The following is a 21,345-nucleotide window of genomic DNA, read 5'->3' as shown; positions in this document are numbered from 1 at the left end:
TTGTGTCATCAGCAAACTTGGTGTTGGAGTCGTGTTCGGCCACGCAGTCGTGGGTGAACAGAGAATACAGGAGGGGACTAAGTACACACCCCTGAGGGGCCCCAGTGTTAAGGATCAGCTTAGCAGACTTATTGTTGCCTACTCTTACCACCTGGGGGCGGCCCGTCAGGAAGTCCAGGATCCAGTTGCAGAAGGTGGTGTTTAGTCCCAGAGTCCTTAGCTCAGTGATGAGCTTCGTGGGCCCAATGGTGTTGAATGCTGAGCTGTAGTCGATGAACAGCGTTCTCACATAGGTGTTCCTTTTTTCCAGGTGAGAAAGGGCGGTGTGGAGTGCGATTGAGATTGCGTCATCTGTGGATCTGTTGGGGCGGTATGTGAATTCGAGTGGGTCTAGGCTGTCCGGGAGGAGGCTGTTGATGTGAGCCATGACCAGCCTTTCAAAATACTTCATGGCTACCGACGTGAGTGCCACATTTAGGCAGGTTACCTTCGCTTCCTTGGGCACAGGGATTATGGTGGACTGCTTGAAACATGTAGGTATTACAGACTCGGTCAGGGAGAGTTTGAAAATGTCAGTGAAGACACTTGACAGTTGGTCCGCGCATGCTTTGAGTACATGTCCTGGTAATCTGTCTGGCCCAGCAGCTGTGAATGTTGACCTGTTTAAAGGTTTTGTTGACATCAGCTACCGAGAGTGTTATCACACAGTCATCCAGAACAGCTGGTGCTCTCGTGCATGCTTCAGTGTTGCTTGCCTCGAAGCGAGCATAAAAGGCATTTAGCTTGTCTGGTAGGCTCGAGTCACTGGGCAGCTCGCATCTGGGTTTCAGAGCCGGTGTAGTAGGATTCAATCTGAATCCTGTATTGACGCTTTGCTTGTTTGATGGTTCGTCCGAGGGCATAGCGGGAGTTCTTATAAGCGTCCGGTTTAGACTCCCGCTCCTTGAAGCGGCAGCTCTAGCTTTTAGCTCGATGCAGATGTTGCCTGTAATCCATGGCTTCTGGTTGGGATATGTACGTACAGTCATGGTGGGGACGACATCATCGATGCACTTATTGATGAAGCCAATGACTTAGGTGGTGTATTCCTCAATGCCATTGGATGAATCCCGGAACATATTCCAGTCTGTGCTAGCAAAACAGTCCTGTAGTGTAGCATCCAGTCACATCGAGTCACTGGTACTCCTCCCGTTGGTAGGATAATCTTATTAATAGGTCATCAATTTTATTTTCTAACAATTGAACGTTAGAAAGGAGAATGGAAGGCATTGGGAGTTCACTCGCTCGCCTCCGGCTTCTCAGAAGGATCCCCGATCTGCGTCCCCTTTTCCGGCGTCTGTTCTTCACGCAAAAGGCGTGCATCTGGGCCTGTTCCAGTGAAAGCATGATATCCATCTCGTCGGACTCGTTAAAGGAGAATGTTTCTTCCAGTCCGTGGTGAGTAATCGCTTTTCTGATGTTCAGAAGTTATTTTCAGTCATAAGAGATGGTAGCAGCAACATTATGTACACAATAAGTAAAAAAAATAAGTTACACAAAACATAAGAAAAATAACAAAATTGCACAATTGATTGGGAGAATGTAAAACGTCAGCCATGTTCTTCGGCGCCATCTTAAAACATACAATTATCTGTAAGATCCCTCAGTGGTGCAGTGATTCCACCACAAAGACTAGGGAGGTTTTCCAATGGCTCGCAAAGAAGGGCACCTATTGGTAAAAAAAGCAGACATTGAATATTCCTTTGAGCATGGTGAAGTTATTAAATACACTTTGGATGGTGTACCAATACACCCAGTCACTACAAAGATAAAAAAATTGATTTGAACCTTCATTTAACTAGGCAAGTCAGTTAAGAACAAAGTCTTAGAATGGAGCTTAGCTCAGGCAAAATCCTAGAGGAAAACCTAGTTCAGTCTGCTTTCCACTATACACTGGGAGATTAATTCAACTTTCAGCAGAACAATAACCTAAAACAAGGACAAATTTACAATAAGACAGTGTGTCACGTCCGTCGTCGGAAGGAGACCAAGGTGCAGCGTAGTAGTCATACATTATTCTTTAATAAATGAACGCCAAACAAAAACAACAAAACGAACAACCAAACAAAACGTGAAGCTATACAACTAGCGCTGACAGGCAACTAAACATAGACAAGATCCCACAAACACAAATGAGGCAATGGCTACCTAAATATGATCTCCAATCAGAGACAACGATAAACAGCTGCCTCTGATTGGGAACCATATCAGGCCACCATAGAAATATAAAACACCTAGATGACCCACCCAAGTTACTATCGCGCCCCAACCAACACAGATAATAAACAGCTTACTATGGTCAGGGCGTGACACAGTGACAGTTGCTGAATGGCAGAGTTAGGGTTTTGACTTCAAATCTACGGCAAGACTTGAAAATGGCTGTCAAGCAATGATCAACAACCAATTTGATAGAGCTTGAAGGATTTTGAAAAGGATAATGGGCAAATGTGGCACAATCCAGGTGTGTAAAGCTCTTAGAGACTTATTTAGAAAGATGGGATAAAGGGATAAAACTGGGATAAAACTGCACGAGAGCGAGGGAAAAATCCACCCATAGGAAAATAACTCCTAATCAACTTTCTATTGTTGTGTATTTCTGACATGCATATGAATAATTGAAGATGCAAACAGCTTGGATTGTAGAGCTAGCTTTTTTTGTCGAGCTAACATTTGTCTGTTTACTTTACCATTAGAGCCAAATATATATAAAACACCCTCTCTTTGTTTAACGTTTGATCAGTTATTTGTAGTTGTTGAAATACAGTACCGTTGTTTGCAACAGATTAAACATGGATGCTTACATACTGCCTACCACATTACAACCTGACTATTGACAAACTAGTGAAATGTTTATGTTTCACTGAATCCGAATTATCTAAAACATTGACAATGTTAAAAACGAGTGTACTTTTGATACTAGCCGCCTCGTCCCCCAGACGGTTTTGATGCATGTTGAAGGGCAGGCTGGAGTTCTTTGCCAGGACATAGGCTACATCCTGGGCCCCGACCCCAGAATGTTGTCGTCGTAGACAGTGAGGCTCTCCAGCTTGCGCCTGTTTAGTTTCATTAAAACATAATGAATATACAATAATGACAAGAGAAAACGGGATAAAAGGGGACACATGTGCAGGTGAGGTCTGCAACCTGACAAAATCTCACCTGTTGAGCAGCTTGCCCGGGCACCACCGCCCCCATTGAGGTTGTGGGGGAAGTTGAGCTACCTGAGGGTGGTTCAGGAGGGTGTTCACCAGTTGACGACACTGCTTGTCGTCCACTTTGCTTTGGTGGATCCTCAGCACCTGCGACAATAGCGGAGATTATGGGATTAAAATCAGTCTCAACAGTCTCAAGAGCAGGAAGGCTTGGCAGATAGGTTTATGTGGCAATAATGCATACTGTGGCTTTAGCTTAACCTGCCCAGATGTTTAAAAATATATAAAATAAAACAAGCTAGAATCAAATTGAATTGTTTCCTCTAATACAACAAATATGTGATGTGGTTTATTATAAAATGCCATCTAGCCAATAATCAATGAATCCCTGTGCTGTGGCATTTGTTTCACCACATTTGAAACGGAATCTTTGTTACTGAGGAAGTGCATGGCACAGAGCAGAAAAAAGTGCTTCCGACAATCATCCTGTAAAGGAAAGTAGAGAGACTAAGCTAAAAGGCACCATGCCAGTGAACACTGAAAGGGAGTATCGCGGATGATTAACTCAGAGGTTCCTCTCAAAGTTCATGCCACAGCCCTTGACCCGGTAGACCACATGCAACTCCTCCAGGTGGCTCAGCTTCTCCAGCAGGATGCCAAAGTCAAAGTGGTCCATGGATGGCCAGTCCATGCCCATGTTGCTGGCTGAGTCTGGGCTGTCGTCCTCTTCTGACTTCTGGAGGTCCTTAATGGGCGGCAGCAGCTGCGAGACATCCAGCCAGCACAGAGGCACCATGCCCAGCACCGTCTTAGGGTCGGTCACGTCGAGGATGAGGAGCTCAATGATCTTCTCCAGGTGACTCGAAGAACATGCGTTTCCAGCTGTGGCAACTATGAGGAGAAGTCGCACAGGCCCCTGTGCCGTTTGCAGTAGCCGTCGTCGCGGATCAGGTTGGCGGCCACCTGCAGAGGCATGGAGGGAGAGAGCTTCTCCAGGACATAGTCTTGGTGGCTGTGAAGAAGTTGGAGGACGGGCCTCTCTGTGACAAAGGTATAAAGAGGTTGTGATCTGTGATGACCCTCCCACTGTCTTCCGAATTCTCTCTCTCGGCTCTTGTTTTCCTTAATAGGATGTTGGTGGGCGGAGCCGGGAAGGTCGTCTACGAAATGGGACACACCTGGACTCGGGTGTGTCCTAGGGATAAATACACCTTCCCCCCCCCATACATTGAAGCGACTCTCCAATCTGACATGCTGTTGTTTTTGGTTGTGGCATTTTGGGTCTGCTTTGTGTTAATTTGTTTTGGCACCTCTCCACACCCCTCATTATCACCATCTATGCACGCATCCTCTCACTTACACACACACACTAGTTACTTGGCTATAGTTGACTTTATTTAATAAATATGCCTTGTTTTTTCTTTATCTCTGCGTTGTCACGAGCCGGTTCGTAACAAGTAGGGTCTCGTCTGGGATTATAAGGTTGGTTCCTAAAAATGTTGGCGTATAGTATTTTGTTGCATTATGATGGGTTAATTCTAATTGGGATGCACTTTGGTTGATATCTGATTATAAGTGTTTGGCATAGTGCCTCGGATTTTGGTTGTTCGGTGACGTCATCAAACAGGTGCGTTGCATAAAAGTATGCCAGTAGGCCTCATACTAGTGTCGTTAGCCTAACTGGTATGAGTATTGTGTTTGGGAGAAAATGTGGAGTTAGTGTTTGATAAACTCTGTAGGTGCTTAGTTTGCATCTTTTGTTATTTTTTTAGTTGTGCTGTTTGGTAGGCCCAGTGTTGGTTCCCTTTGTTAGTTTGTTTGGTAAACTTGCCACTGTGGTGGATAGTTGGTTGTGTGCTACGTTGGAGAGTGTGACATTGGTTAGTTTCAAGGCCCCTGCCCAGGCTGGAAACTCTTGCTCTATTCGCTGTTGGGACATCGGTCTGTGGTGGTGAGTACGGTCGGATGTGTACCTCAGTGGGGAGATTTGGGTAGGGTAGTACTATTTTCTACCTGTAGCTACAGCCTTTCTTTTCCCGTTAGGGTTAGCGACTCATTCCACTTTGGAATACGTTGGGCATGGTTATTTTGTTTGTTATGTTTGGACGAAGCAGTTGTCTCGGAGGCACATCTGTGGCTCGGGGGGGAATCCGCCAGCATGCTGTTTTTTTTCCTTCCATGCCAGTGGGCTACTATGTGTAATTACCCACTGCGAATCCACACGAAGACTAGGGTTGAGTTTTTGTAGGATTTGGTGAAGCTCCATCTCTCTCCTGCGGTGCCCAGCGCTTCTCTTGTGGTCCGGTATGGTGTGCTCAGCAGAGGGGCAGTGGGATTTTTTTTGCAGTTACTTGTGACTATGGCGTCTAAAGTAGACAAGTTCATTCGCATTCCATCAGAGGAACTGTTAGAATATGTACTAAAGAACAGCTGTTGAAGATCGCTGAACACTACCAGGTTGAAATTAGTGATAAACGTCCAATTATATTAGGTTGATATTGAAGGCCAATCTGATGGAGTGATATACTCGTAGGTACCACTAGGGCAGCCTCTGTAACAGCCTCTGTAACAGATCAAATAAACTGAATTGATTTAATTGACTGACAATTGACTGAACAAATTACATACAATATGTAGAACAAAACATACATTCAAAGTTTCTCACCATGTGTTGCAGGCAGAGGTTGGATAAAAGGGGCACTACTGCGAGGGACAACTCTGGATCTTTTGCAATGATCCTGCACATGTTCCTTGGATCTACAGCCCAAGGGGACTTTGACATTTGCAGTCATATTAGGGATATTTATGAATTACTTGTTCAATATGAGAAACAGTTTTTACTGAATTTAACCAGAGGACAGGTTCTGCATATGAAATGTAGCTCAATAATGGACTAAATGAGCCTAATGTTACTTATAGTCCAAGGACCTTACATGTTCTGTATTAGAGGTGAATTGGCTATGACAGCCAAAAACGGCCAAAACATGAATCGATTCTCCATTGCAGAACAGTTCTAGAAACAAAAAGCCCTCTACTTTCATATCAAACAAATTTTTCAAATGCTAAATATACTCACTGTTAACCGGTTATAAAACAGTTGTAGCCGACAGTATTTTTCAGTGACAACATGTTTGTGGTGTCCATCTTCCATTTACAAAACAGGTGTTCGGAGACGCAAATAGCTAATTATCACTGTCTTCCGTCTGTTTTCCGTAAACAAGCACTGTAACATGGAAATACAGTGGATTGGGAAAGTATTCAGACTCCTTCACTTTATCCACATTTTGTTACAGTAGCCTTATTCTAAATTGTACATTATAAAAATAAATCCTCAATCTACACACAATACCCTGTAATGACAAAGCAAAAAAAGGTTTGTAAAAATGTTGGCAAATGTATTCAAAATAAACTTAAATATCACATTTACAGAAGTATTCAGACCCTTTACTCAGTACTTTGTTGAAGCACCTTAGGAAGTGATTATAGCCTCAAGTCTTCTTGGGTATGACGTTACAAGTTTGGCACACCTGTTTTTGGAGAGTTTCTCCCATTCTTCTCTGCAGATCATCAAGCTGTCAGGTTGGGAGCGTCGCTGCACAGGTATTTTCAGGTCTCTCTAGAGATGTTCGATCGGGTTCAAGTACGGGCTCTGGCTGGGCCACTCAAGGACATTGAGACTTGTCCCGGAGCCACTACTGCGTTGTCTTGGCTGTGTGCTTAGGGTCGTTGTCCTGTTTGAAGGTGAACCTTTGCCCCAGTCTGAGGTCCTGAGTGCTCTGGTGCAGGTCTTCATTAAGGAACTCTACTTTGCACCGTTTATCTTTCCCTCAATCCTGACCAGTCTCTCAGTCCCTGCTGCTGAAAAAGATCCCCACAGGATGATGCTGCCACCATGCTTCACCGTAAGGATGGTGCCAGGTTTCCTCTAGACCTGATGCTTGGCATTTTGGCCAAAGAGTTCAATCTTGGTTTCATCAGACCAGATAATCTTGTTTCTCATAGAGTCCTTTAGGTGACTTTTGGCAAACTCCAAGCATGTTGTCATGTGCCTTTGACTGAGGAGTGGCTTCCGTCTGGCCACTACCATAAAGGCCTGATTGGTGGAGTTGTGCAGAGATTGTATGGTTGTACTTCTGGAAGGTTCTCCCAATTCCACAGAGGAACCATGGAGCTCTGTCAGAGTGACCTTAGGGTTCTTGGTCACCTCCCTGACCAAGAACCTTCTCCCCCGATTGCGCAGTTTGGCCGGGCGGCCAGCTCTAGGAAGAGTCTTCGTTGTTCCAAACTTCATCCATTTAGGAATGATGGAGGCCACTGTGTTCTTTGGGACCTTCAATGCTGCAGATTTTTTTTGGTACCCTTCCGCAGATCTGTGCCTTGACACAATCATATCTCAGAGCTCTACAAACAATTCATTCAACCTCATGGCTTAGTTTTTGCTCTGACATGCACTGTCAACTGTGGGACCTCATATAGACAGGTGTGTGCCCTTCCAAATCATGTCCAATCAATTGAATTTACCACAGGTGGACTCCAATGAAGTTGTAGAAACATTTTAAGGATGGTCAATGGAAACAGGATGCACCTGAGCTCAATTTCGAGTCTCATAGCAAAGGATCTAAATTCTCATTTAAAAAAAGGTGTCTGTTTTTTTTTTTTTAAGTGATACATTTTCGCTTTATCATTATGGGTTTGTGTGTAGATTGAGGGACAATTTTTATTTAATACATTTTAGAATAAGGCTATAACGTAACAAAAAATGGAAAAAGGTTAGGGGTCTGAATCCTTCCCGAATGCACAGTATGTGTAATTTGTTTTTGTATTTCTCGCTAATATGAAAGATACATTTCTTGTTTCCAAAACTGTAACAAGCGATGCGTTTTAACGTTCAGAACGAGTGTCGAGGCTCTTAAGAAAACTCTCCCAACCAGAAGATACTATCGTCAATAGGCACTAAAGGTAGTTAGCTACCGTCTAAGAATGGGTTCAATGAAATGTAATGCTACGGTGAGTATGCAAACACAGCGTAGTCAAAATTAGTAGCTATTCTACTGCCCCAATTATGACATATCCTATGTATGGGGTAAAAGTCTCCCCTAAGAACAATGCCCAATTACTGACACAAAAAAGCTAAGTTTGGTAAAAATGTGGTATGTGGATGATGGTCATGCTTAGGCAAACAAACTATGAGGCCAAAAAAGTGTCTACAGTTGACACTTTTTTAGTTCATGACATGTTTTTAGAAAATGTGTTTTCCCAAGAACTGGGGTAACTGCTGGATCATTAGCTTATTTAAAATGTATATCTGTGGATCAAGAGGGTTCTGAGGGAACAACTGCTCATAAAAATGGCAAGAACGGAGCACATGGAATAGCATCAAAATACCTGGAAACCATGTGTTTGATGTACACCACCGTTCAAAAGTTTGGGGTCACTTAGAAATGTCCTTGTTTTTGAAAGAAAAGCTCATTTTTTGTCCTTTAGACATTTGTTAATGTTGTAAATGATTATTGTAGCTGGAAACAGTAGATGTTTTATGGAATATCTACATAGGTGTACAGAGGCCCATTATCAGCAACCATCACTCCTGTGTTCCAATCGCACGTTGTGTTAGCTAATCCAAGTTTATAATTTTAAAAGGCAAATGAATAATTAATAAACCCTTTTGCCATTATGTTAGCACAGCTGAAAACTGTTGTTCTGATTAAAGAAACTGGCCTTCTTTAGACTAGTTGATATCTGGGGCATCAGCATTTGTGGGTTTGATTACAGGCTCAAAATGGCCAGAAACAAAGACCTTTCTTCAGAAACTGAAGATCTCGTACAACGCTGTTTACTGCTCCCTTCACAGAACAGCACAAACTGGCTCTAACCAGAATAGAAAGAGTGGGAGGCCCCAGTGCACAACTGAGCAAGAGGACAAGTACATTAGTGTCTAGTTTGAGAAACAGACCCCCAAGTCCACAACTTACAGCATCATTAAATAGTACCCACAAAACACCAGTCTCAACGTCAACCGTGAAGAGGCGACGCCGGGATGCTGGCCTTCTAGGCAGAGTTGCAAAGAAAAAGCCATCTCTCAGACTGGCTAATAAAAAAAAAGATTAAGATGGGCAAAAGAACAGACACCGGACAGAGGAACTCTGCCTAGAAGGCGAGCATCCCTGAGTTGCCTCTTCACTGTTGATGTTGAGACTGGTGTTTTGCAGGAACTATTTTAATGAAGCTGCCAGTTGAGGAGCTTCTGTTTCTCAAATTACTATGTCAGATAGAGTTGAAATGTATTCAATTTTGAGTTTGCATCACAATATTACACTTTATATACAGTAGCAGTGAAAAGTTTGGACACACCTACTCATTCAAGGGTTTTTCATTATTTTTACTCTTTTCTATATTGTAGAATAAGTGAAGACATCAAAACTAGGAATAACACATGAAACATGTAGTAACCAAAAAAAAGGTATTAAACAAATCAAAATATATTTTATATTTGAGGTTCTTCAAAGTAGCCACCCTTTGCCTTGGCAGCTTTGCCCACTCTTGGCAATCTCTCAACCAGCATCACTTGGAATGTTTTTACAACAGTCTTGAAGGAGTTCCCACATATGCTGAGCACTTGTTGGCTGCTTTATCTTCACTCTGCAGTCCAACCCATCCCAAACCATCTCAATTTGGTTGAGGTTGGTTGATTGTGGAGGCCAGGTCATATGATGCAGCACCATCCTTCTTAGTCAAATAGCCCTTACACAGCCTGGAGGTGTGTTTTGGGTCATTACCCTGTTGGAAAACAAATAAGCACAAACCAGATGGGATGGCGTATTGCTGCAGATTGCTGTGGTAGCCATGCTGGTTAAGTGTGCCTTGAATTCGAAATAAATCACAGACAGTGTCACCAGCAAAGCACCCCCCCCCCCCCCCATCACACCTCCTCCTCCATGCTTCACGGTTAGCATGATGGCGCCGACATAGATGGTCACCTCGCTAAGAGTCCTTATGAAATTATGCAGTATTTTTGTTTTTCCACTGTCGGAACTAGAAGCACAAGCATTTTACTACACTCGCATAACATCTACTAACCATGTGTATTGACCAATAAAATTTGATTTGGCATGTGGAGATCATCCGTTCACCAACCGCTTCTCACAAAGACACAGCGGTTGGACTCATCAGACCAAAGGACAGATTTCCATTGCTCATGTTTCTTGGCCCAAGCAAGTCTCTTCTTCTTATTGGCGTCCTTTAGTAGTGGTTTCTTTGCAGCAATTCGACCATGAAGGCCTGATTCACGCAGTCCCCTCTGAACAGTTGATGTTGAGATGTGTCTGTTACTTGGGCTGCAATCTGAGGTGGTTAACTTTAATAAACCTATCCTCTGCAGCAAAGGTAACTCTGGGTCTTCCTTTCCTGTGGCGGTCCTCATAAGAGCAAGTTTCATTATACCACTTGATGGTTTTTGCGACTGCACTTAAAGAAACTTTAAACGTTTCTGAAATTTTCCGGATTGACTTACCATGTCTTGAAGTAATGGAGTGTCATTTCTCTTTGCTTATTTGAGCTGTTCTTGCCATAATATGGACTTGGTCTTTTACCAAATAGGGCTATCTTCTGTATACCAACCCTACCTTGTCACACAACGGATTGGCTCAAACGCATTAAGAAGTAAAGAAATTCCACAAATGTGACCCGATTCAGGAAACTAGGCGTATGTTTCAAGTCACGGTTTCACTGAACATAAAACATATTTTTAATAATAAACTTGTATGCCATCTGTAAAAAACAATAAAATTGTTAAATTACACAAGCCTTGTTGGTTAAGCCACAGAAAAAGAGAGCTACCTTCCCAATAGCCATGATTGGCTGAGATAGTGAGCTGGACATGCTGAGAGAGGAATTCGGATTGGTCTGCCATAGAAGGCTTCTGTCTATTTAAAATCGTCAGTCTGTGTTGGTAATCCTGTCAAACGCGGCTTTTTTAATATTTATTGTGTAGTGGAGCGGAGTAATTGTTGCTCTCCACTTTCTGGAGGATCAAGTTTTGAAATCAGTGGAATTAGAGAATGATAGCTAAAGAGATGGAGAAAACCACCTGTCTCTGGATTACATCTTCAAATTAAGGGCAACCGTGGCATGGCATTCCTGACAGGGAGTTCATCATGCATGACGTATACAGGTAAGATAGCTAGCTACATTTTCAGATATTATACGTTTTCTAAATATGATAGAAAGTGGTTTAATTTCAAGCTAAAGTGTACTGTTAGCTAGCTAAAGTTAGCTGGCTGGCTCCGTAGCTGACGTTATTCGTTTCCCAGAGCCGTTAGTTAGAGCCTAATGTTAGCTAGCTAATATTAAACATGTTTGGTTAGCTCCCAGCACTGTGGCATTGTTGGCACTGTTCATTGTTGTTTAACTAGCAAACGTTACCTGGCTTGCTCGTTAGCTAACGTGACGTGTGTACAACACCCGTTAAATATGGCCGGTGTCAGTAAACGTCTGCAAAAAAGCATAATGAAATGTCCTCTCACTGTCAACTGCGTTTATTTTCAGCAAACTTAACGTGTAAATATTTGTATATCTTTGAAAGACAGGGTCCTGAATAAGGGACATTCCTTTTTTTGCTGAGTTTATATATAAAAGTCAGTGTTCGCCATGGCCAGCGAAGAGCCCGGATCTCAATCCCATCGACCACGTCTGGGACCTGTTGGATCGGAGGGTGAGGGCTAGGGCCATCCCCCCCCAGAAATGTCCAGAAACTTGCAGGTGCCTTGGTGGAAGATTGGGGTAACATCTCACAGCAAGAACTGGCAAATATGGTGCAGTTCATGAGGAGGAGATGCACTTCAGTACTTAATGCAGCTGGTGGCCACACCAGATACTGACTGTTACTTTTGATTTTGAACCCCACCCTTTGTTCAGGGACACATTATTCCATTTCTGTTAGTCACATGTCTGTGGAACTTTATCAATTTATGTCTTAGTTGTTGAATCTTATGTTCATACAAATATTTACACATGTTAAGTTTGCTGAAAATAAACAGTTGACAGTGAGAGGATGTTTATTCTTTTGCTGATATATATAAGTTCTGCCCCACCTGCCCTGAATGACGGGTCGACACTGTCAGTAAGTATTAAAGCCTAATAGCACAATTTCAGCCAGTAGAGCTGATTCTCATATCATAAACCCTTTTCCTAATTTATGATCAGATGAAGCATCGCTGGCAGCTCAAGGACATCCCTGCAGGAAACCTCCACAGTGATGTCACGGCCTGTCTCACAACAAGACTATAAACGTGTAATTACAATTACTTGGCCATCTTTTACAAATTACCCTCAAAGCACTCGTTTGGATAAATTACTATCCAATGTAGGTCTAGTGCTCATAATATACAATTATTTGATTACATCACACCAAGCCATAATGTATGACTTTAATACATCTTATCAATGTCTTACTCAGAGGCTGCCTTACCATGGCAACTGGGGAAGGAAAAAGGGACAGGGTGTGAACAGTGTTACTGCAGAGTGGGGTGGACATAGTAACTCTGCCTGCATGCTATTCACAGCACATACTGTCCACACGGAACTGTAGATGCAGTGTAGCTGTGCCATGATCCTAATGTGGGGACCATGTGACCAAGCTGGCAGACTGAACGAGGCCTTTGGATAATATGCATTTGGAAAGGATCCATCATCCATCCCAAAGCATCTAAATAATGGAGCAGATTATCTCTTCTAAAACCATGCTGGAATTACCTCATATTCATGTCTTGCCACTGCGAGGATTTTTCATTTGTTTAATAAAATAATCACACACACACACCAAAATATAACACATCTTATCAGTATTATGTGCTAGTACACAAACATACAACCTGATAATTCTGATAAATGTTGAGCCATGAATGTATAGCCTAATCTGAAGAGTTGAATAATAGCCAAAACGGGGGAGCTATTGTAATAAGATGTTTAGGTCACACTAGTATACATTCAGATCCTGCAGAATAAATAATACATTGTAGTCTAGACACACACACAACTAGCTTGATCAGCCATCCTTAGCCCTAAAACAATAGCCACGGATGCCTGGAGTTGTACTAGTGAGTCTTATCAGCTGCAGCACTAGGGGGGCTCCGGGTCCTAATTTTCTGTTAGTAACACTCATCTGGAGCCTGTGTACCTCTCCCCGACTGCCTGCTGCAGCCACACTTAATTGAATGAAGCTTGTTTCTTCAATGGCTCTACAGCCGCATACAGAGGCCTGTCAGTTTAGCACAGCAGCACTATGCTGACTCTCCTAACAGACCCGAGCGGATATAGAACAGTGGGAATAGGATGTTTACTTGGCTTAAAGCTTTTTGTTTGACAGTATGCATCAATAACACGTCATATACACAATCCTATTAGTATATTAGGTGCTAGCATACAGGGCAAAATTCATCTGAACAAAAATAAACGCAACATGCTGGTCCCTGAAATAAAAGATCCCAGAAATGTTCCATATGCAAAAAGAGCTTATTTCAAACTTGTGCACAAATGTGTTAGCATCCCTGATAGTGAGCATTTCTCATTTTTCAAGATAATTCATCCACCTGACAGGTGTGGCATATCAAGAAGCTGATTAAACAGTATGATCATTACAAAAGGTGCACCTTGTTCTGGGGACAAAGGCAACTAAAATGTTTTGTCACAACACAATTTCACAGATGTCTCAAGTTGAGGGAGTGTGCAATTGGCATGCTGCCTGCAGGAATGTGGCAGAGAATTGAACGTTTATTTCTCTACCATAAGTCATTTTAGAGAATTTGGCAGTATGTCCAACCTGCCTCACGACCAGGTGTAACTACGCCAGCCCAGGACCTCAACATCTGTCTTCTTCACCAGCGGGGTCGTTTGAAACCAGCCGTGGCCAAAAGTTTTGAGAATGACACAAATATTAATTTTTCACAAAGTTTGCTGCTTCCGTGCCTTTAGATATTTTTGTCAGATGTTACTATGGAATACTGAAGTATAATTACAAGCATTTCATAATTGTCCAAGGCTTTTATTGACAATTACATGAAGTTGATGCAAAGAGTCAATATTTGCAGTGTTGACACTTCTTTTTCAAGACCTCTGCAATCCGCCCTGGCATGCTGTCAATTAACTTATGGGCCACATCCTTACTGATGGCAGTTCATTCTTGCATAATCAATGCTTGGAGTTTGTCAGAATTTGTGGGTTTTTGATTGTCCACCCGCCTCTTGAGGATTGACCACAAGTTCTCAATGGGATTAAGGTCTGGGGAGTTTCCTGGCCATGGACCCAAAATATCAATGTTTTGTTCCCCGAGCCACTTAGATATCGCTTTTGCCTTTGGCGTCACCAAACTGTTCATGAATGGTTGGGAGAAGATGCTCTCGGAGGATGTGTCGGTACAATTCTTTATTCATGGCTGTGTTCTTAGGAAAAATTGTGAGTGAGCCCACTCCCTTGGCTGAGAAGCAACCCCACACATGAATGGTCTCAGGATGCTTTACTTTTGGCATGACACAGGACTGATGGTAGCGCTCACCTTGTCTTCTCCGGACAAGCTTTTTTCCGGATGCCCCAAACAATCGGAAAGGGGATTCATCAGAGAAAATGACTTTACCCCGGTCCTCAGCAGTCCAATCCCTGTACCTTTTGCAGAATATCAGTCTGTCCCTGATGTTTTTCCTGGAGAGAAATGGCTTCTTTGCTGCCCTTCTTGACACCAGGCCATCCTCCAAAAGTCTTCGCCTCACTGTGCATGCAGATGCACTCACACCTGCCTGCTGCCATTCCTGAGCAAGCTCTGTACTGGTGGTGCCCCGATCCAGCAGACGGTCCTGGCGCTTGCTGGACTTTCTTGGGTGCCCTGAAGCCTTCTTCACAACAATTGAACCGCTCTCCTTGAAGTTCTTGATGATCCGATAAATGGTTGATTTAGGTGCAATCTTACTGGCAACAATCTCCTTGCCTGTGAAGCCCTTTTTGTGCAAAGCAATGATGACGGCACGTGTTTCCTTCCAGGTAACCATGGTTGACAGAGGAAGAACAATGATTCCAAGCACCACCCTCCTTTTGAAGCTTCCAGTCTGTTATTAGAACTCAATCAGCATGACAGAGTCAGCCATGTCCTCGTCCAGCCATGTCCTCGTCAACACTCACACCTGTGTTAACGAGAGAATCACTGACATGATGTCAGCTGGTCCTTTTGTGGCAGGGCTGAAATGCAGTGGAAATGTTTTTTGGGGATTCAGTTCATTTGCATGGCAAAGAGGGACTTTGCAATTAATTTGTCACGCCCTGACCTTAGAGAGCTTTTTATGTCTCTATTTTGGTTTGGTCAGGGTGTGATTTGGGTGGGCATTCTATGTTCCTTTTTCTCTGATTTGTATTTCTGTGTGTTTGGCCGGGTGTGGTTCTCAATCAGAGGCAGCTGTCTATCGTTGTCTCTGATTGAGAACCATACTTAGGTTGCCTTTTCCCACCTGTATTTGTGGGTAGTTGTCCATGTATAGTTGCCTGTGAGCACTACGTTGGCGTCATGTTTTTTCGTTTTGGTGTTTATTGTTTTGTTGGCAACATCTAAAAATAAAGAAGTATGTACTCTCCCCACGCTGAGCTTTGGTCCGCTGTTTCCACCTTAGACGATCGTGACATAATTGCAATTCATCTGATCACTCTTCATAACATTCTGGAGTATATGCAAAAGGCCATCATACAAACTGAGGCAGCAGACTTTGTGAAAATTAATATTTGTGTCATTCTCAAAACTTTTGGCCACGACTGTACTGTACACTCAGTAAAATCATTGAAATTGTTGATTTTTGCATTTATATTTTTGTTCAGTATATATAGTGGGGGAAGGGGTGAGGCAGGGGCAGTGCTTAACGTTATCATGACACTGTAGGCCTAAGGTCATTATATGGTGTATTAGGAGGATCTTTGTTAAATTATGTAATGTGATGGGTAACCCTACTCAGTAGCTTAATAGGAAACGACCCAAACGCTTCAGTGCAACGAGGAAGGAAGGGGGAAGAGAGAAAAAGACAGGCGGAACGTAGAGAGAGTGCACAAGAGAGAGAGGGATGGGGGTAACTGTTGCTTACATCGTTCTTTTCATGACACATCATGGCAGAGGCTCATGGAGGAGGAAGGCGGGAGGAAGCTCTGACTTGTAACTGCTCTGACTCGTCCTCATGTAACGTAGCATGACAGACACGCTTCCATTGTACTCAGCTTCAAATGGACTGGCTTGACAAGGGCTGGCATGGCAGAGCAGGAGAGGAGCAGGGCTCTGGAAGCAGGTGCTGAAATGCAGGATATCAACCTAGTGGTGGGAACGAATCAGTTTTGGGGATCACAGGCTGCATCTGGTCTTGCCTGGAACTGGTAGTAGAATAATCTGTGGGAAATTCCAGTGTCATCCATGAGTCTACACGGCATGGTGATGTTGTTCGTTTGGATTTTCGCCCCATTGTGTCTGAAGAACCAAACAGGTTTCATGAAACACTGTGGGGAAAATCTGCATATGTTGAACTAACAAACCATTGAACTTCATCATTCACTTTGGTAGTTAAAGTAGAATTGACAGCGGACACAAAATCTATGGTTGAAAAAAAGAGTGTCAATAGAGAACATAGTTTAAAATGGGATGCCATCAAACTTCCAGAACTGCTGCCCCATACAGCACAGTAGGATATTGGCCCATATAGCTCACTGAGTGCCGGCAGTTTCATACGAATAAGAGCTTGGCTCTTGGAAAATTGAATACATGGCATCTTTATTTACGACAGAATCTGTTTGTCTATGAAGAGTACCAGTAATATTTCCTGCATTATTGTTGGGATGGTGGTGGAATCACACTATTCCATTTGCCTTCATGTAATAATTTCGTCATTTATCATACACTTATTCAGAGCAACTTACAGGAGCAATTAGGGTTAAGTGGGGCTTGCTCAAGGCCCCAGACATATTTTTCACCTAGTCGGATTGGTGTTTTCAAACTAGCGACATTTCAGTTACTAGTCCAATGCTCTTAACCAAAGTCATCCTGTCTGGTCTTAAGAGCAGATTATATTCTATCAATATTATATGGTTTTGTAATTTGTTTACCAATAAGCCCCTCACCATCATATAAAAAAAGGTAAATGAACAATGACCACCGTTAAACTCACAAAAATGTTTAACTGGCCTGGTGCCACCATGTTTCCATTTCTTGGCAGAATCATTTTGTGACTATTCAAATTAATGAAGTAACATTTTATATTCTGTTTCATTGGAAAAAATAAATGAAGAAAAAATACATTTTTACAAAAAATATATATGAACACTAACGGTATTTGTCGTACAATATCAAGTGCGTTGGTTTCCTAGCAAGGACGGACTTTCTTCCCTTCTCTGCATTCTTTACGACTGTCTTAGCCTGAACATTTCATTTCAAATGAAAAAAAAAAGTAACGTGTAACAATGTCAAATGGGCTAAACCTCGTCATTGTACTCATCGGAATTGTCGCTGGAGCCCCAATGGTCGCACTCTTCCAGAGAGATTATGGAGCTGAAGCTATCCATGGAGAGGTCACTTGCTGCTGCTACTATAGTTACGGTCTTCGTGGATCACCATCAGCTCCCCCGGCTGGGCTGTGTGGAAAGACACAGTGGAAGACATCATGAGCCTTCATAGACCCACACTGACCTGGGTCGTGTTCGGTAGGACACACCATAGCAAAATGTATTGTAACGGAAAATGAAAATCTGTTATTGGACAGGTAGCTCCCCATTTAAAAACGTTTGCTCCCTACTGAACACGACCCTAGAATTCATGAGTGGAGATGTGGCAGATGGTTGGATGTTTCTGAGTGAAAAGAGAAATCAAAACGAGTGCATAGGGAATTGCAGGGACCATAGCTCTATTTTTCCACCAAGTAGATATGGACCCTGCAATTCACTTAAAAATCCATATATCCATCCACATCGCCAGCAATGAATTTCAACAACCTCTGCGAACCTAGGAGCAGGGTGAACATACCTCTCACCTTTCCTCTCGGTGATGAGCGCCAGGCGACGCTGCTTCGTGTCGGGGATGAACTGCTCCACACATGCGAACGGCTCTGCGACAGGATGGCCTGCCAGCAGATAGGGCACTCGTCCTTCCGCTTACGCCACTCTCTGATGCAGTGCAGGCAGAAGCGTCTGCCTGTAGGGGAGATATGAAAAAGGATCGAAACCAAACAACTCTGATTAAAGGCCCAGAGCAATCAATTCTGTTTTACCTGTATTTTGTATCCTTGTACAACAGACGAAACGAACACTGTGTAAGCACAAAAATATTTGATCTGTGTTATTTCTTGATAGCTGCTGGTTAAAAAATACAATCTACACAGTATCGTCTAATCAACATGTTTTGCATGCTTTGAGTTTTGGCTTGCCTGGTGACATCACCAGGTGGTATAAGTTTAATTAGACTAATAAAGAGAGCGCCAAACCTCTCTGCCAATAACAACTAGTTTTCCCCTCCCCACTCAGACCACTCTGACAGCCCTAGCAAATGTATTAAATATATATTTTTTGCTATTTCTATATAAAAAAAATACCATTTGAATGGTAAACCTTTACAGTAAGGTACTAAATTGTTACCCAGAAATGTTTTGATATTCAGATAAAAACATCTGCAATGGTCATTTAAGGTAATCTTTCATTGTGATAAAATTGGAATTACAGATTGAGATTAAGATTACAGTAAAGCATCTTCCAGTCAGAAGCTATAATTCCAGACAGAGAAGTAAACTGAACAGTACGAGACACTTATTGCTATCAAATGGGAATGATGTAAGACTGGTCAAAATATTTACCCTAATGAAGAGCTCAGAACAAATGATGCATTGAAGTTCGTTCTCCAGCACCTCCGTCATTTGCGTTACCACCTCCTCCTTTTGAGCTCTCGCCTTCTCCTTCTCTTCCTGCAAGACAAAACACTGGCTTGAAACCTCGCCGATTTATTGTCATCCAGGTATGTCAAGTGAAGTCAGTAATTCAACTGGGTTAGGAAATTCAATTGAGTGAGGAAGTCACACTGGGGCTAGCTTACTTTTGTCACCTCCAGCTCTTTGTCTTTGGCCTTGAGGATGTCCTCAAAGCCTTGTCTCGAGAGTGCAATTTCCTCGATGCTATATGGATTGCAAACAGATTGGTTACACTATTATGGTTACATCAGGTTAATACAAAAGCGGAATGTTTCCTGTTGCTTACCTCTTGCAAAGCCTCCTCCAGCTGTTTTTTCAAACCATCCTCTTCATGCTGTGTTATTTTCACCTTTAAAACAAACATATGCCGGTATGAACACCTCATTCCAAAATCATGGGCATTAATATGGAGTTGGTCCCCACTTTGCTGCTATAACAGCCGCCACTCTTCTGGGAAGGCTTTCCACTAGATGTTGGAACATTGCTGTGGGGACTTGCTTCCAATCATCCACAAGAGCATTAGTGACGTCGGGCACTGATGTTGCGCGATTAGGCCTGGCTCGCAGTCGATGTTCTGAATACCTTTGGGATGAATTGATGGGGTTGAGGTAAGGGCTCTGTTCAGGCCAGTCATGTTCTTCAAACACCGATCAACAAACAATTTCTGTATGGACCTCGCTTTGTACAGGGGTACATTGTCATGCTGAAACAGGAAAGGGCCTTCCCCAAACTGTTGCCACAAAGCTGGAAGCATAGAATGTCATTGTATTTCCCTTCACTGGAACTAAGGGGCTTAGCCCGAACCATGAAAAACAGCCCCAGACCATTATTCCTCCTCCACCAAACTTTACAGTTGGCACTATGCATTGGGGCAGGTAGAGTTGTCCTGGCATCTGCCAAACCAAGATTCGTCCGAAGGACTGGCAGATGGTGAAGAAACTTGAATAACTGACTTAAAGGGGGAAAGGTGGCTTCCTATGATGGTGCCACGTTGAAAGTCACTGAGCTCTTCTGACGTTTGTCTGTGCAGATTGCATGGCCGTGTGCTCAATTTTATACGCCTGTTAGCAACAGGTATGGCTGAAAAAGCAGGATCCACAATATTGAAGGGGTGTCCACATCCTTTTGGCCATGTAATGTACCTTAAAATATTTTTAAAAAGGGGCGTGGATCAGAAAACCAGTCATTATCTGGTGTGACATCTCCTTCACAGTGTTAAATCAGGCAGTTGATTGTGGCTTGTGGAATGTTGTCCCTCTCCTCTTCAATGGCTTTGCGAAGTTAACACGCCGTCGTACACGTCGTTCTAGAACATCCTAACATGCTCAATGGGTGACATGTCTGGTGAGTATGCAAGCCATGGAAGAACTGGGACATTTTCAGCTTCCAGGAACTGTACACAGATCGTTGTGAGATAAGGCAGTGCATGATCATGCTGAAACATGAAGTTATGGTGGCAGATGAATGGCAAGACAATGGGCCTCACGATTTCATCGGTATCTCTGTGCATGCAAATTGCCATAGATAACATTTTATTGTTTTTGTTGTCTGTAGCTGCCCACACCATTACCCCGCCGCCACCATGGGGCACTCCCTTCACAACTTGACATCACCACATCCCTCGCCCACATGACGCCATACGACAGGTACAGTTGAAACCGGGATTCATCCGTGAAGAGCACACTTCTCCAGCATGCCAGTGGCCATCGAAGGTGAGCATTTTCCCAGTGAAGTTGGTTATGACGCCGAACTGCAGTCAGGTCAAGACCAAGGTGAGAACGATGAGCACGCAGATTAGCTTCCCTGAGACGGTTTCTGACAGTTTGTGCAGAAATGATTTGGTTGTGCAAACCCTCAGTTTCATCAGCTGTCCGGGTGACTGGTCTCAGACGATGCGCAGGCGAAGAAGCCGGATGTGGAGGTTCTGGGCTGGCGTGGTTACACGTGGTTTGCGTTTGTTAGGCAAGTTGGATGTACTGCCAAATTGTCAAACGACATGGGAAGCGGCTTATGGTAGTGAAATTAACATTAAATTATCTGGCAACAGCTCTGGTGGACATTCCTACAGTTAGCATGTCACATGCATGTGCCTTCAAAACTTGAGACATCTGTGGCACTATGTTGTGTGCCAAAACAGTACATTTAGTGGTCTTTTATTGTCCCCAGTACAAGGTGCACCTTTGTAATGATCA

General features: G+C 43.2%; 2 pseudogenes; both read right to left on the bottom strand.

Moving 5' to 3' along the window:
- Positions 1–2,042: 2,042 nt before the first annotated feature.
- Positions 2,043–4,484, bottom strand: LOC129825617 (dynein regulatory complex subunit 5-like; annotated as a pseudogene).
- Positions 4,485–10,155: 5,671 nt separating this feature from the next.
- The window catches only part of LOC129825616 (E3 ubiquitin-protein ligase RNF8-like), a 38,782-nt pseudogene continuing 27,592 nt past the window's right edge, over positions 10,156–21,345 (bottom strand).

The sequence above is a fragment of the Salvelinus fontinalis genome, chromosome 27, assembly GCF_029448725.1.
Source record: "Salvelinus fontinalis isolate EN_2023a chromosome 27, ASM2944872v1, whole genome shotgun sequence".
NCBI lineage: Eukaryota > Metazoa > Chordata > Actinopteri > Salmoniformes > Salmonidae > Salvelinus > Salvelinus fontinalis.
Note: the sequence above shows the minus strand (reverse complement) of the source record. Positions and strands in the feature narration are given on the sequence as shown.